General features: G+C 44.2%; 1 protein-coding gene across 1 annotated transcript in view; it reads left to right on the forward strand.

Annotated features, from left to right (window-relative positions):
• The first annotated feature begins 499 nt into the window (after positions 1-499).
• The window catches only part of dlg3 (discs, large homolog 3 (Drosophila)), a 237,362-nt gene continuing 220,078 nt past the window's right edge, over positions 500-17,783 (forward strand). Inside the window, exon 1 of the mRNA XM_041196283.1 lies at positions 500-539. The gene's annotated coding sequence lies outside the window, so the exon portion shown is untranslated. The remainder of the gene's footprint in view (positions 540-17,783) is intronic.

The raw sequence follows: 17,783 nt of genomic DNA on the forward strand, positions 1-17,783 counted from the left end.
TAAACATTGAGCCAGTGACAAAATAGATCACAGATTAGAAAGCTTGTAAAGTTATCAATCAAGTAACATTTTCCTTTCTATGCATCTGTTTCAACAAAACTAAAGCCCTTATGGATGCTTGGGGTCTTAGCCAAGCATGCCTTTCAATCAATCTGCCTCACCACACAGCAACCCCTGTGGCCGCCTCCGATTTGTGTCTGACGCGGTGGGCCCAATTCCATCTAGCACCACTTTTCTCTCACTACCCCCCCCCCCCCACCCCCACACACACACACACACACACACACACAAAGACACACACACACACACACCACCACTGCGAGGGAAAATCATGTTATTCGGGACACTTTTTCCAAGGCAGGTGTGCCAAGAAACTTCCTGACTCGAGCTACCCACCTTGGAAGTGAAAATCCAGCCCTATGTATTGACAGTCAGTTACTGTGGAGCAGAAGTCAGTAAAATTGTTGTGCTTTATATTTTTACAGGCAAACCCTCCTCCCATTATTGTGAATGCTGATTCTCTGGATTCTGGGCCTTATGTAAGTCCTTTTACATTGTTTTGCTTATTATAATTCACTGTGAAGGAGATGGAGTGACTACCTTGTAAACAGATTGAAGGGATGACTTTGGTTCATAGTTTTCTGTCACCGGATTGGTTTTCCTGAAGTGGCGACACTTGCTAAAGAATCCTGATTGTTCTAAGAATTACACTGACAATCAATTTTAGATTATCAGTCAGGTTTTGCAGTGTGGCTCATTGATACATGCTAGAAGCTACATATATTCACCTACAGGGCCCTATCCTTTGCAAACAGAAAGAACATGTTAATGCATTGCACCTTCCTTACCTAAACAAAAGCTCGGGGGACAGCCATTCTCTGGTTCATTCCCCATGCAGTGCTTTGACCAATCAGAATCAACTTGCTTGGTTTGAATTTAAACAAAAGCTTGGCATTTAACTGTTCCTTGGTACATTCTCCATGGCAGTGCCTCTACCAATCAGAGCCTACATGCCAACCAATTAACATCCTCTTCTCATGCGGCATAAATTGTTGTTCCCTTTGAAATTTGGTATTCTTGCTAATCCGTCCTGATGAGTGCAAGATGAAACGCTTCAACAGCATGTCCTTTTTTCAGCAATACTCAGGTTCTGTACCACCAAGTTTAAAAACCCACCTGATTCACTTATGTTCTTTCAGGATGGGGATCTGTCATCTTTACCTGGTCTGGCCTACATGTGACTTCAAACCCACAGTAATGTGATTGGCTCTTAACTCTCCTGTGAAACAAGCACTCAGTTCAAGGGCAATTTGGGCTGTGCAACAAATGCTGGCCTTTCCAGTAATTTCCACATTCCATAAAAGAATAAATTTTTAAAAAACATCCAGACACCAACCCTTAGCACAGCATCTGATTATTTCTTAATTGATTCCAGGGTCTTACCTTTGCAAACTAAGCCATTTCATGTATTTGCCACTTGTTGTGACATCAATCCTAAATTTGCCTTTCAACATGTGGCCTTTTGCTCTCATTTGCAATTTAATTTGAAATTGTTTTCTGGATCTACCTTTTTCTGTACCATTTATTACCTTATATAACCTGATAAGATTGTCTCTCAGTCGCCTCCTTCAAGGCTGAAAAATTCAAGCCTCACTGACTTCCCCTCTAACTCATACTATGGTGTGAAAGTAATTTTAACACAACTCACTGGGAAGGAAATCCAAAGGATCAAGTGGAATGCCCATTTTTCACTCTGCCCAATGTTACTCTCTGTTGACTTCAATAGACTATCTGATTCTGTCAGTTTCCTAACAAGAAGGTTAGGCCAAAATTGCAACCTACGTATCAGTCTTGTGGCTTTTCTCTATACCATCTACAACACTTGAATGTTTCCCTCGTGCCTTAGTGACTGCAACTGGACTCAAGGCTCCAGGTACCAACATACTGGCATCTTGTTTTGCACTCTGCATAATTTTATTTTCCACAGCAGAATAAAAGTGACTGGTAATGCAGCTATCAGCCATTTTGCATTATCAGCCAGGAAGAACTAGCTGAACGGCAATAGCATGAATCACACAATCAAACATTTTTAGTAAGTTGCCTGATCAGTGAAAGTGCAAGTTCCCATTAAAATCTTCTTGGGGTCTGAATGATATTATAGGAGCCAACGTTTACCTTTTAGAGAGGCCCTTTGCCTGTATGGGCAAGAGTCTCACACACTGCCCAAAAAGCACCTCTGAAAATGGATGCAATGTCATTGAAGATCGCTTGAGTACAACATTGTGCCAAATTTAACCTCTTGCAAGTCCTGTTTCACTAGGCTTGTGATTAGGTCTTTTATCTGCACTCGCTTAACCCAGATGAAAATTCCAGTTATCAATAGCTGTTTGTGTGAAGAAGTGCTTCCTTTCATAAATCTTAGCCATAATTCTTACCAATGCATCCCTATGTCCCATTGTTGCAATCTTGGCTTCATTTGAAATAGTATTCATGGTTAATCTTTTGATTTTCACTTAATGTCATATAGACCTAAAAAAGAAAGACTTGCATTTATATAGTGATTTTCACAACCACTGGATGTCTCAAAGTACATTACAGCCAATGAAGTCTTTTGTGAAGCATATTCACTGTTGTAACGTAGGAAACACAACAGCCATTTGTGCAGAGAAAGCTCCCACAAACAGCAATATGATAATGACCAGATAATCTGTTTTTGCAATGTTGATTCAGGGATAACTATTGGCCAGGACACCATGGATAAGTCCTTTGCTTTTCCTCAAAATAGTGCCATAAAATTCTTTAAATCCGCCTGGGCAGGCAGTTAGGGCTTCAGTGTAACTTTTTATCTGACAGTGCAGCACTCCCTTGGTACTACAGTAGAGTGGTAGCCTTGATTTTTGTGCTCAAGCCAGGAGTGGAATTTGAACCCGCAGCCTTGTGAAGAGGTGAGAATAAGCCATAGCTGACACAAAGCTGACCTCTGTAAAACCCCACCTTGATTACCTCTTTCCACACTGAGAAGGTTAAGTTTTTCTCACAACTCATCCTTGACACAAGAGATCCGTCTTGTAACAATTCTCAGCGCCTCTTCCAGAACTTGGATGTTTCCTTTGTGCTTCGGTATTCAGAGCTAAATTGAACACAGTATTCAAGATGCTATCTGAGCAAAGCACTATGCAACGTCAGCATGACAGCCTCAGGGATATACTTTATTGATTTGGCATTAAAGCTCAGCATTTTATTTGTTTTGTCAATTGATGACATGCCCATTGTCAATCTTGGTGTAGTGGTTGTATTCCCATGTCTGACACAAGAGATTGTGTGATGAAGCCACACTCCAGAAACCTAAACTAGGCAGGTACTTAAGTGAAATACTGAGGGAATTACGCCATTTTTTTCAAATGAGATATTAAACTGAGGCTCCAGCTGTCTGCTCAAGTGAATATAGATCTCATGCCACAGTTTGAAACTGGCTAGTATATTTGCTTACACTGCAATGATGACTACATTTCAAAATGACTTCTTTAGCGAAGCATTTTGGGATATTTGCAGGATCTGAATGGTGGTACATAATTGTAGGCTCTTCCTTTTTTTGTCAGATCTCTCTCAGTCTGTTCCCCATAGAGCACCATGTATCAAGTATAGCCCTTTCTTTTCCTGTGTAGAATCTTGAACATAGCGGCAATGAATTTTATTGTTATAAATCTGCCCAATTCCAAATTTTGTTCTTTTAATCTTTGGCTGCTTCATTTCACTCAACCTCTCCTCTCCACCATTGCTTTCACCTTTATATATTTACCATACGAGGCAATGATTTCTCCCTTAGGGATTCTCTTTACCTTTTATATGAGAAGGATGGAGACACTGGGAGGCCTGACTGATCAAGCACCATAAACGTATTTACAAGTATACCCTCCTCATTCTTTATAGACTAAGGTGGTTATATCTCAATTTTACCAATCAATATTGCTATAAAAGGATGTATTTCCCTCATGAAGTAATGCAGGAGTTATGCCACCTGTTTGCCTTGGACCTGAAGCCCAACTGGATCAGAGATATCCCTTTGCCAGCATCAGTCACTGCATCAGTAATTCCTTTCAGGCCATGTCAGGAGGCATATGTCACCTTTGCTGTGGATCTAAAGCATCAGATCATTGAAGCTCTGAGACAGTCCTCTCCAATCTGGCACTCATAGCATTTATGGCAGCAGTTGCAACTGCAATACCAAACGCTACTTAGTTGATCTTAGTTCCACTGGTTGACGGACCTCAGCTGCTTATTGTTTTACAGATATCATACATTTCCAAATTGATTTATAGCTGAACACACTATTATGACACAGCCGATGATTAATGCTGAGCTGTTCCAATCCCAGAGGGAAACTTGAAACAACTGTCATAGCCTGTTTTGCAATTTGTATATTTTGAGATGCAGGTTTTGAATTCAGTAGTAATAAGACCATCGAGTCTCAAGAGATTTTTAAAGAAACTAAATTAAGCATTTATTAATACAAGAAAGATCGTAAACACATACATATGTCTACAAAATTACTACTATAATAACTACAAAAATCTCCAAATTAATCTGACTCCTAGTTACACCTCTGTTAAGGCAACATTAAAATACAGATTTAAACAGACCCCTGGAAAACCATACCCTGAACAGTCGCATTCAAAATGAGTTTATTTCAGCTGTGGGTCCTTACCGACAGACTTGAGGATTACAGGCTGGAGCCTTTAGATCTTGGAATCTTTCCTCTTTTATCAAAAGCCTTCTCTTCCTTTATACACATTTTCTTTTTTGAATGCAAATGCTCATTGTATCACTAGTTTTTTTTACATCTTCTAACTATAAATCCCCTTTCATAGTACCAATGTAAGCTTTCGAAAAAAAAATAAACCAATTGTTTAGCTTCTTCTGGCTAGGTGTGATATTTCACACATTCTTTTGAATGGTTTATTTAAAAATGCAAATTGCCCCCTTTTCACTTCACCTTGTAACTTCCCTATGTTTACCCAATTACGATTTCAAACCTAATTCTCCTCTATACATCAAAGTCTCTAGACCAGCTGGCTTTAATTCAACTAAGACACACACACATACATAGACACAGACACCACTGAACTCTATTTTAAAATAATTTTCAATAACATTATTATATCTTCTTGATACACATATCCATCATACTGCCACAAAAGCAATTTCCCCAGTGCTCAGAATATATGATTGATGATCTACAACACCTTTTGAAATACCAGACCTCTGATCTGCTTCAGGATGGCCCTCACCTGATTGGTCCTGACTTTCAAGTCAGCAGCAAATGCCTCCTAGCTTTGACCCATAGCTCATCTTGGCCCTTCTTACTCAGGGTATCATCTTATGTATTAAGTTCAGTCTCTCTACATACCACACAGGTGTCTGTGGGATTGTGCTTGGAAGCAAGAGATCGGAAAAGGCACTACAAAAATGGGGCAGAATTTTACATTCCCCTGTGGGTTTGTAGACAGTGGGACACGTAAATTTCCTTGGGTGGCCTTTCTACCGGGCTACCTCCTGCCTCATCCCTCCAAAAATTTACATTAGGATGGGCGAACTCCCCTGCCCCTTTCCCAGTTGAGGTCCTTAAGTGGCCAATTAATGGCTACTTAAAGGGCCATTTCCTGCCCAGCCTCAATTTTCAGGCTGACGGGAGGAGTTCATGGTAAGGGGAGAAGGCCGGAAAGCGACCTTGCTCAGGTCTCGGGAGGGAAGGGGAGTTTGGGGGGGCACCTCCATCAACAGCCTCTTTTCAAATTTGGCCACCCACCCCTACCTTGTCAAGGTCTGGCCCCTGCGGGTACTCACTCAACTCCAGCCTATCCTCCAGCACCAACGCTCCCCTCTACCCTCCCTCACCCTCCTGGGCCTCAAGTCCCCTCCCTGCCTTGAGATCTCCACACTTGCCTGGTCCTGGACTCCTGGGACTTACACCCTGGGGACTGCTTGCAGTCCCAGTTCTGTCCACTGCAGCTTCTTGTGCTGCTAGGACTAGAGAGCTGCTGGCCAGTCAGGTTGGCTGGCAGCTGTCCGAGGCAGGGCTTACTCCCAACTGAGGGGCAGAAGATCCGCCTCGCATAAGTGGCTGCAGGGCAGCCAGTAACAGCGGAAATGCGTTGGCCACCGACTTTTCAGTCCAGGCTATGGTGAAGGAGATAAGAATGCTCTTGATGTCCTTCTCAGTGTGCTGCTGCTAGTGCACAATGGTCTTGGCACATGCAGCCAAGTTTTGACCTGACACATTCATAATATATGGTAGCGTCTGATTTCATTTGAACAATCGGAACTAAACAGACATGAGAAGAGAAATTTCCTGTCCGGCCTCTGCTACTTCCCTATCTCCCACTGTTTTTCTCTTCTATGTGCTCAACACTTCCTTCTTTAAGGGGTGAGAAGTCAGAGGCAGGGGATCCACCTTCTATGCAGTTTCCATTTCTGGATTCTGGGATGCTTTAAGGTGAAAATAGAAAGGGTTAACTTCCTGTGCTTGCCTTCTTATGAAATACAACTCAGGCTTGAGAAAATACTCCTTAATATGGGTGGTAACTGGTACAGGAAACAAATAAATATTTTGTGCCATTTATTAGTAGGCTATGAGCAAAGGGGAAGGAGAAAGCTACGAAAATTGTCCTTTGTAAACATTACAGATAAGATATAGGTAGTGTTCATCACAGAGTGGGCACTATGAATGGAAATGTGAAGCATGCTTATTCCATTGCATTTTTGCAAGGCATGGCTGTCTCCTTGTGCCTTGGCTAACTTGGTGAGGTCATTGAACTACTGAGTAACCTGCTGGACTTGCTGTAGGTGCTGTCACTGCTATGGCCAATTTCTTCCTGTGTGGGCTGGCAGCATACCGGTAGGCCTCCTTCTTTCACTGCCAAATACGTCCTTCCTCCTTTGTCTTATTTTGGACAACAAAACCTCTGGAGGAATAAAAAAATCTAGGGACCTTAAGCCCATTTTCCTCCCTTTTGGCTAACCCCAGCTCCTATGTAATTACTGGTCTATCTTTTTGGATGCTATCAGTATTATATTTCCATATCTTCCCACCTCCACCACCACCAGCAACACCCCCCAGCAGCACCCCCACCAACTTCCACAATAAATGATGCAAGTAGTGCTGGGAACCTACCCTCAAATAACTCTATATAAGAAAATTTCACAAGGCCAATGCCAAGTCACATTAGTTGGGAGAAATCCAGTCCTCTTGAACGTCCAATGGTAAACCCACAATAGAGGATAGACCAATCTGCAATTAAATGCTGTCCCTTAGCAAAAAATGAAAGGGTTTGAGATTGATTAGTCAAATCCAAACTAATATAAACAAGTCACATATTCAGATACATCTCAAGAGCATTTTATTATGAGAAAGGCATTTTATTATGCCTTGTATACATCATTGATGAAGCCACATTTGGAATATTGCATGCAGTTTTAAACATGTGAATCTCAAAGGAATGTTGGTACACTGAAGAGAAATTAGAGAATTAAGCATTTAAATTATGAAGACAGATTTACACAGTTTAATTAAAGAAGAGGATGAGATCAATTAGATATATAATGCTGGGTTCCATTAGATAATGTGCTTGAGATGATGTGTAACAGATTTTCAGCACAAAACTAAAAAACACAAGTAAAAAATAAATAAAAAGATCTCAGGTAACATTTGAAAGATTGGAAGGAAATTTCCCCCACCCCATAAAATAAATGAATATTTGGAACTCATTCCCATCTAAAACATTGTTACCACGCCAGTGGAACCTTTAAAAAACGTTGCATTGATACCTGGATATGAATGGAATTATGGGATGCAGGAATATATACAGATTGAGATAATCAATTGCTTCATGGAGTACCATGGTTCCTGAGATGTTAAACTGTAGAAATTTAAGTTTAACTGGTCATTGATGTATAATGCAATATTAGAGGGCTAGAAATCAATTAGTACCATTTTTTGGCACTGGATCATGATTCACTACCTCTGCCTCTGCACACAGCGGGAGGGCCCAGCAGTGTCGTGTGCAGACCACATACTCTTCTTTAAAGGCAGGCTTTATCTTGAAGGGAAGCTGCACTTAGCAATATTGCTGCAATGTAAATTTTTTCAAAGTGAACACCAGTGTAGAGAAAGGAATCCATAGTGATGAATATAGTGCTGGAGGCATGACAAGTGCAGGTGGACAGGAGGAGAAACACCATGAATGGGTTTTCAATTGTCAATGAGGCGAACAGAGGGGTGGGCACGCATTGAAAATTGCATTCCTGGGTGCCGTCACTGGATCTCAACGTCTCCAGAAAATGACACAATTTCAAAGGTGGGGGTATCTGGGAACCCACACACTTTCAATTAACAGATTGTTGAGCTCGTTGATAAGCTCATTAACAGCCTCAGAGGAGCTGTTTGAAATTTTCATCGGCAGGCACAGGAAAAATGCAGTGTCTGGGACACATCAGGGTGCAGCTGTCATGAACACAGAGGCAGGCCATGCAGGCTAATGGGTGCACTGGTGAACATGGAAGAGCTGGAGAATAATGCTCAGCTGATCAACCAAGACACAGAGCTGCCATTGCTCATACTGAGAGCCTTGCATTTTTGAACAGTGAGTGATGTACCTCCTGAGAGGATGTGAGGCTGCTGACATCACTTAGGCAGCAGAGGTTGTCAGAGGAAGCCCTGCTATCCAAATCAGTGTCAGCTGAGGGAGCTGAAATGGAAGCAGGTTACTTCGATGTTGGACAGAATAGCAATAAGAGCTTCAGCAGATGCATCCTCCTGGTCAGGAGGCCAGAGGAGCTCAGAGAAAGGCTCCAAAAGGATGAAGGTGCTACCCAAGACATTGTGTGCTGCCCAAGAGTCATCTACCTGCAGGTAAGAGAGAACCAGTGCTGTAGGAGGCTTCAGCTATTTAGGAAGCTGGTCTTGGACATTTGCGCTCTGGTCTACAAGGTCCCCATGGCAGACTCCTACCTGGAGCTGTCAAGGTCACTGTGGCACTGAATTTTTATGCCTCTGGGTTGTTTCAAGGCTCAGCTGCAATCCTTGCTGGCATCTCACAGTTGGCAGCTCATCACACCATCAGGCAGGTCACAGATGCCCTACCATTTGAAACAGGTGGGCCAGCACAGGCATAGAGTGCTTTAGGCTTTGCTACCATTAATGAATTCTCTCAGGTTCAGGGTCATTGATTGTATTCACAATCGCACCTACTGACCACTCAGCCAGATTCCTGAACAGAAAAGGCTTTCACTCATTGAATGTCCAGCTGGGCTATAACTACAGGAAGTGCAACTTTCAGGTGTTTTCCTGGCTCCTGGGAAATTTTCATGACTCCTTCATCCTGCGAGAGTCCCAGATGCTTCTACAGGTCAACATCCAGATTCTGTGGTTAGGTGCACGAGGATAAGAATTAAAATCCTGAGGAGGTGGCTCCTGATGACTGTCCAGTATCCAGAGATGGATGGAGAGAGGTGTTACAACCAAAACCATTTACTAACATGAATTTATTGAACAGACCACTGGCATCTTGAAGATGTGCTTCCATTGCCTTGACCAGTTGGGTGGTGCTGTCCAAGATGAGCCAACCAGGGTCTCGTATTGTAGTCATTTTATGCATATTGCACAACAGGACTATGCAAAGAGGACTGGAGTCAGATGAAGAGGAGGACCAGGTATTCCACTCTTCCTCAGAGGAGGAGAATGGGAAGGAGGAAGAAGTGGAAGGCAAATGGGGCCCAGGTGCCCAGGAATTAGAGGAGGAGCATCGAGGAGGTCCCAGCCTCATGGCAATCAGCAGGCTGACATGGCTGCAAGTGACATGTTGAATCAGCAATGTTTCACTTGAGCGTCTCTCAGCCTTTGAAACTCAGTTTCTATCAGACGGAGAAATTATCCAGCAAGCACATACATCTACAGGATTCCATTGCCACCCAAATACATTGAGAGTTGGGTATTCATTGCCAACATTCTCCCACATCACTGACCATGGAACCACATCAGACCAAGGGATTCTCCCCTACCCGGACTACCCTCCCAACTTAACCTGCATTCTACTCTGACATCAAGCATTAATAATATATGAGCCTAGTCAAGATCATAAGCTATTATCATTGTTAAAGAAGAAGTAAGTGACCAAACAAATTGAAAATGTTTCATCCACGTGACCCAAAAATGCAACTAATGGTGTGGCGCCTTGTGTCCATGCCCACTTCAACAGGGTGCTCCTCCTTTGGCTGATTCACTCAATTTGATGTCAAGAAATATCTGAAAGCACTGGATACAGCAAAGGCTATGAGCCCCGTCAATATCCGGGCTGTAGTATTAAAGATTTGTGCTCCAGAACTAGCCACACTCCTAGTCCACAAGAAACAGGACAAATCCAATCTGGCCAATTGCGGCAACATCAGTCTACACCCGATCACCAGCATCGACAATGCAGTGTAAGGGTCTGGCAGATATAAGGTTAAAGTGGGACTGAGTATAGTACTGCCCACACAATGATGTAAAAGAACATATGACCATATTTGGGCTCAGTCTAGTGTTGAACAGAGCTGTGTGCACAAGCAAGCAAGGAGACAGCTCCGAGCTTGACCCCTTAACTGTATATATGGACTTGGTTCTTGTAGTTAATAAATGCATACAATTAACCTACTTAAGACTTCAGAGATTTCGTTAAGACCTACCAAACAGTATCCAACACTTTACAATATGGTGGCAGTGAATGGAAAAACCCTAAACCTGGCAAAAAATGCAGAGAAAAGCTAAAATCCTACAAGACTAAAAAAAATTTGAAGAAGCATTCTGACCAAAAGAAAAGCTCGAGAAGTAGACACACAAAGGAAAATCACCAGGGAAAAGCTCCAAAGAAAGGCTTGAAAGCTGAAGGTAGAAATTTAAAATTCCTCACTGCAGCAGTTGATTCCAAGAGATCTCTTGGAATTCCAGCTTCAATTCCCAAAGTGCAGAGTCAGCAGGCGTAGCAGGAATGAACTAAAACTTTTAAATTCCAGGATACAACAAGTCCTGAGAAATATTTAAATAGTTCAATGGCCAGCAATTGTTGTTCAAAAACTCTGTCAGAAATATCAGATTCCCAAGTCGATGCCTGAGCACATGGCATCCGAGCTCGCTCTGAGAGCAAAAACAAAATTAATTAATTAATTCAGAAAAAATCACAGCTAAAGAATCAGCTTTAAAGACCAAATGCCAGGATTCGATGCTTTCACGACCCGAAAGCATTGCGCTGAAAGGGAAAAGTCTGCAGCTAGTTGACCCAAGCAGCCAGTGTTTAAAATTCTTCCAAGGCTAAGCACGAGCACCACTGCAGCGGGAGCCCACCAAAACTGGCAAGTGCAGGTAAACCCTTTGGCCAGAATTTTCCGCATCCCATTGGAGACAGGTATCATGGCGGGGGGCGGTAGAATTCGGCAGGGGGGGGCAGAAATCAGTTTCACATGGCATGAAATCACAGCAGGATCATCCGGTGGTGTACATCGTGACAGATCACCAATCCTGCTGGAGGCCAGCGTGAACCCACTTTACTACTAATGGGATGCAAGGTAAGGCCCGATCGGAATCTTCCCCTCAGATCTGATTTACCGTTACGCCGGCGGGAAAACACGCCAGACCAGAACCTGTCTGGACAAGCATGACATGCAGAAATCAGGACTTACCTTTCGGGCTGTGCTCAGAATGCAGATATCTGAGGAGAAGAAGATGCTGGAGCCCTTCAACTATGGGACCCTGGAGGAACACATGCATCGCATGCTAGGTGGATCTTCATGCAAATGGCTCTGCCGCAAAGCAGCACTCGGAAGGTGGGAGGTCTCCAAGCAACAGCCTCAACTTCGTTGAGGCTTCGGGACATCACGGACTTCACCATGGACTCGCACCATCTTCCATGGTCTGCATTGATGCTTCAGAACTTCACGGACTTCACCATGGGCTGGTATGGGTGTTCAGCAAAGACGGGTTGGGGGAGGAGAGGAAGGTGTAGGTGTGAGTGGGAGAGGAAGGTGTACTGGGAGGTTGAGGTTAAAAGGTGGGGCCGAAGGTGTCAGGAGGTGAGGTTGGGAGGTTGGCATGAAGGTGTCGGCGGGGTGAGGTTGGGAGGAAGGAGCGAAGTTGTCAGGGGGGTGAGGTTGGGAGGACAGGAGTAAATGTGTCAGGGGAGTGAGGCTGGGAGGGGGAAGGAAGGTGTCCAGGGTGGGGAGGAGGGAGTACGGGGAGGGAGGAGGGTGTAACGGGGGGGGAATAGTGCAATTGAGGAGGTAAGTGTAACAGGGGAGGAAGGTGTAAGGGAAGAAGTTCAGAGCGGGAAAGATGTCCCAGGGAGAGGAGGGACAGAGGGCGAGCTTGAAGGGGACACAGGCAAAGCAGACTTGGAGGGAGTGAACAGCCTCTGAGATTCCTGAGTTGATGACCCAAGGGTGTCCAGCTGCCACTCCTCCTCCCTTCAGAGGGCCCCAGCCAGACTCCTTAAGGGGAAGGAGCACCTGGAGGGACATTAAGTTGCCTCATTTCCCTCTCGCATTGCCACTACAGGAGCTCACCCTTTGCTACTACGATGTAAGGCAGGTCTGCCGCATTTCTGGGTTCTGCTGGACCAGGGTCTCCATGGCTTCCGCCTTCCTTCCCATGGAGACCATGCATGCACACATGGGCACCACTTCATCAGAGATCAGATGGAGGCACTCCTCCTACTCGCGTGCCAGTCCGTTGAGGGCTTCCAATAGCTCTGCATGATGTTCCCCCACCTCCTGCTGACTCTCCATGATAAGCTAGAAGGCTGAATCCAGCGGCTTGTTCTCTGACCTGGACCTCACAGATGTCTCTTCCTCAGCCATCCTCCGAGTGCCGGGGAGCTTGGCAGAACCTCCTCCTGCTGCGGACACATGTCCCTATGGTGACCAACAGATTGTGAACCCAAGCCTGCTCTAGATTTAGGTCCCACCGAGGTGTATATGTCTCTGTGCTGGTGGAGGGTGTGGGTAAGAGCTGTGACAGGTCTTCCAGGCTGCTTATTTCCAGCTCTTCAATGGAGGAGGTGTCCTCTTCACTGGAGGTGAGGACCTGGATGGATCTGAGGGACTGGCTGACTGAGAGTGTCTGTCGCTTGGCAGAGCTCCCTGTGAACCAAAGTAGAGGTAATTAGTGTGTAGCAGCAGAGTCAGAAGTGGGAGAGAGAGATTTGAGAGAGGGATCATCTGGTGCAGGATTTAACGTGGTTGTTTGCTGATGACCTCACCATCACTGCAGGCACGGTCCACGTCCTCACGGGATGAGGACTTGAGCTCCAGAAGATATGAGCCTGATGGAGATTTGAGGATGTTAGTGGTGTTGTCTCTTAAGGTGTGAGATCCTTGTGGATGTGTGTTGAGAGTGATGAAGTGGTTAACTTACCCTGGAGGAATGGATGAGAGCATTCATCCTCTTTCTGCACTGGATGGCTCACCTCATGTGTGCAGTGTTGGCACTGACCACCGCTGCCACCACCTCCCAAGCCAGAGTGGTGAGACTTATGGGCCTCCTGTGGCCAAAGCAGGGTAGGGAACATTGCGGCAAGCCTCCACAGTGTCCAAAAGACATCCCAGGGATGTGTCACTGAATTGGAGAGCTGCACTCTTCTTAGCTTTTGGGGCCATGCCTTCACTGGAGCAGTCCTGTGCTGCAAGCATTGAGAACAATTCACGCGGCTACAATTTAAATATGTTATTTTAGTAAGCTCACCTTTGTGTTTGGCTGTGTTGTGTGCTATTGGCAATAGGTGGTTGCTACTTGGTTCCAGCATCATCTGTAGCAGTGTCATGCTGGCTGGGAATTGCAGCATTTGTGGCTGCAGTGTTGACCTCATCAACAGTCACCGAAGCAGGAGGCTGAGGCTTTTCTGGTTGTTGGTTGCTTTCTTGTAACTGGGTATCTCTTTATCCTCTTTTTCCATTCCTTGCTATTGAATGGCTGTTTGTCGATTCGGCAGTTGTGGTGATAGGTGATTGCTGTTCCATTCCTGTTTCATAAGTACACTACCCCCATACGGTGATGTAAGGGAATGCATTACCCACACCTAGGGGTCAGTCTAGTGTTGGACAGAGCTGTGTGCACAAACAAGCATGGAGACAGTTCCTAGCTTGAACCTTTAACTTAGATATGTACAAAGTTCTTGTAGTTAATAAATACATACTTAAGACTGCAAAGACTTTATTAAGGCCTACCGAAAAGCTTCCAGCACCCTACAACAGATAGTGCTATCAAGTGGCACTTACACAGCACTAGCTGGCTCACTGATACTTAGTTTGGGTTCTTCCAGGGCCACTTGGCTCCTGACCTCATTACAGCCTTGGTCCAAACATGGACAAAAAAAGCTAAACTCAAGAGGTCCGGTGAGAATGACTGCTCTTGCTATGAAGGCAGCATTTAACCAAGTGTGGCATCCAGGAACCCAAGCAACACTGAAGTCAATGGGAATCAGGAGGAAAACTCTCCACTAGTTGGAGTCATACCTAACACAAAGGAAGATGGCTGTGGTTGTTGGAGGCAAATCATATCAGCTCCACAACATCACTGCAAGTGTTCCTCAGTGTAGTGTCCTAGGGCCAATCACCTTAGCTGCTTCATCAATGACTTTCCCTCCATCATAAAGACAGAAGTGGGGTCATTCGCTGATGATTGCACAGTGTTCAGTACCATTCGCGGATCTTCAGACACTGAAGCAATCCATGTCTAAATGCAGCAAGACCTGGACAATATCCAGGCTTGGGCTGACAAGTGGCAAGTAACATTCATGCCACACAAATGCCAGGCAATGGCCATCTCCAACAAAAGAGAATCTAACCATCTCCCCAATGACATAACAGCATTGCCATTCATGAATCCCCGCTATCAACATCCTGGGGATTACCATTAACCAGAAACTGAGCTGGACCAGCCATATAAATACTGTGGCTGTCAGAGTAGGTCAGAGGTTTGGAATTCTGCAGCGAGTAACTCACCTCCTGTCCACCATCTACAAGGCACAAGTCATGAGTGTGATGGAATATTTTCCCCTTGCCTGGATGAGTGGAGCTCCAAAAACACTGAAGTAGCTTGACACCACCCAGGACAAAGCAGCCGCTTGATTGGCACCCCAACCACTACCATAAACATTCATTACCTCTACCAACAAGGCACAGTGGCAACAGCATGTAGCATATTCAAGATGCACAATAGCAACTCAACATGGCTTCCTAGACAGCACCTTCCAAACCCGCAACCTCTACCACCTAGAAGAACAAATGCAGTCAACACATGGTGCGAGAAATGGATGTTTTTTTAAAATATTTTTGGGGGATATTGTGTTATTCTGTGAAAAAGGCTGTGGCTGGGTGTATGATTTAATTAAGCTGGACAGAGATTGATAGGAGTAAGGTTGTCTGGGGGTTTAAAATGAAAAGGATAGAGGCAATAAGTTTGAGGTACAAGTAAACAGGCTGAATCTAACATTTGCATTTTTAGATAAGTTGAGAGTTTGTTTGAATATCAAAAAGAAGTCAAAAGTGATAAGAAACATGTTTACATCTTGCAGGAGTTCCACAGGTAAATAGAAGTGGTGATGTTATATTTTATTGACCTGAAAGCAAAGACAAGATAAAAACATGAAAGATCTTATATATGGAAGGATTTGAGTTTCAAATAGGTGTGAGAACAATGGAACCTAAGATGAAAGGGGTAAAAATGTATTTTAGAGTTACTGTGGAGAACTTAAGGTAGCTGTTTGAGCTGTGGAGCTGTTTGAGCTGCGGTAGCTGCTGTGCTGGAGCTGTGAGATGTAGCAGCTGGAGCTCTGGGCTGGGAGAGGATGCAGTTTGAATCAGCCATCCAGTCAAAACAGAAAAGTCTTGGGCTGCAACAAGCAGTCAGTTCTGAAATTTTGAATTTCTACAGCCGAGTGGAAAAGAGTTAGAGGTCATGTGGAATGCCTTTATTAATGCTACAGCAATTTGCCTTGGGTAATATTACTAGATTTTTATAGTTAAACATCTAAAAGGGAGTGTTGCCTGGAAGGTATTTACTTGTAGGTCTGACCAAGTAGAGTATCTTTTGGGGGACGAATATGTTGTAAGATCGAGCTTAATTGTGCAACTGTAATCTTGTATGCTTAAATTTTCTTTTACTTTGCCCTTGTTGATAAAGCTTTTACTTTTAACTTTTAAAATCCTAGAAGTTTTACTGGACTTCTTGCTGCTGAGATCAGTATGTCTTCTTTTTGTTTTCAAAATACAAATAAAAGGGTATGGCCTGTAAGCCAAGTTTCCATCTGGGACTTGGTTCGTGCAGGAATTAACATTTGCTGTGGTCATATCAATGGGAAGACAACAACCTGCAGGTTCCCCTGTAAGCCACACACCATCCTGACTTGGAACTATATTACCGTTCCTTTATAATCACTGGGCCAAAATCCTTGAACTCCCTTTCTAACAGCACTGTGGATGTACCTACACCAGATGGACTATAGCAGTTCAGACCAGATAATTTGATATTTTTTGTAATGTTGATTGAGGGATAAATCTTGGCCAAGATACTAAGGATAACTCCTCTGTTCTTCAAAATAGTACCACGGGGTCTTTCACATCCATCCAAGCAGGCTGATGGGGCCTCAGTTTAATGTCTCACCCAAAAGATGGCACCTCTGGCATGCAGAACTCCCTAGTACTGCATTGGAGTATCAGCCTTGATTTTTGTACTCAAGTCCTGAAGTCGACATGAATCTAGAACCTTGCAACTTCGAAGCGAGAGTGCTACCAACTGAGTCATGGCTGACACTCTATTGAAAGGGTGCACATGAATTGCAGGTATTACTCTTCTGAGGCTCTACAATGCCTCAGGAATCTCCAACATTCGGAAACTCATCTGCCTCTGATGATCCATATAGACCCTTCTCGTTTGTGATGTTGACCAGGGGTCACCGGTAACGGTTATTGGCTTAGTACAAAGAGGAGAAGAGTCAATTCTTTCTTAACTCTAAATTCACTTCATTCATGTTGTTAGATCATATAATATAGCTTATACGTCTGGTTAGATATAGACATGCAGTTTGCATCAGGCTATACAGTTTTATACCCAAACTAGGATCTAAATGCACACCCACTAGGTTTCTCTGGCACTCCCTGAGTGGTCACAGAATATAAAAGCTAATACCCAAAAAGGAGAGCTAACGCTGGCCAGGCATTCCATTCTCTCTCCCTTTCAACGTCATCTCCACATTGCTGACGTAGGTTCTTCCACTTCCACAATGGTTGTTCTCCATAGACTTCGGTGGCTCCACGTCCGAGATTCTCCATTCTTATTACTCTTCAAGCTGTGCTGTCTCTCTCCTGTTGGTTTAGGCTTGCTTGCCTAGTCTGTGGCATCTCCTTATTGGCTCTGTCCCAAGGACTTAGGTAGCATTACCTCATTACTCCTTTTCTAAATAAGGACTTGTGTCTTATCACGTTCCCTTTGTTCTTCATGAAACTCAGCTACTTCAAACCGGTTCCAGCCAGCACAGGCCAGTGACTGGACTCAGGTTACTTCAGGTCAAAAGTTGTTTTTGCCTATGTGTCAACAATTCAGCTGCAGCCCCGGCCAACAGTGACACCTGAGATCCATCTTCTTTGCCCAGTGAAGTACTACTGCATCCCTCTTCTGTTCTCCAAAGGGAACTGTTCACAGCTGATTCTGCCTCATTCGCCTCCTTCTGGTGATTGATGATTGTAACTCACCCTTTGCTCCC

Source organism: Carcharodon carcharias, chromosome 9, assembly GCF_017639515.1.
Source record: "Carcharodon carcharias isolate sCarCar2 chromosome 9, sCarCar2.pri, whole genome shotgun sequence".
NCBI lineage: Eukaryota > Metazoa > Chordata > Chondrichthyes > Lamniformes > Lamnidae > Carcharodon > Carcharodon carcharias.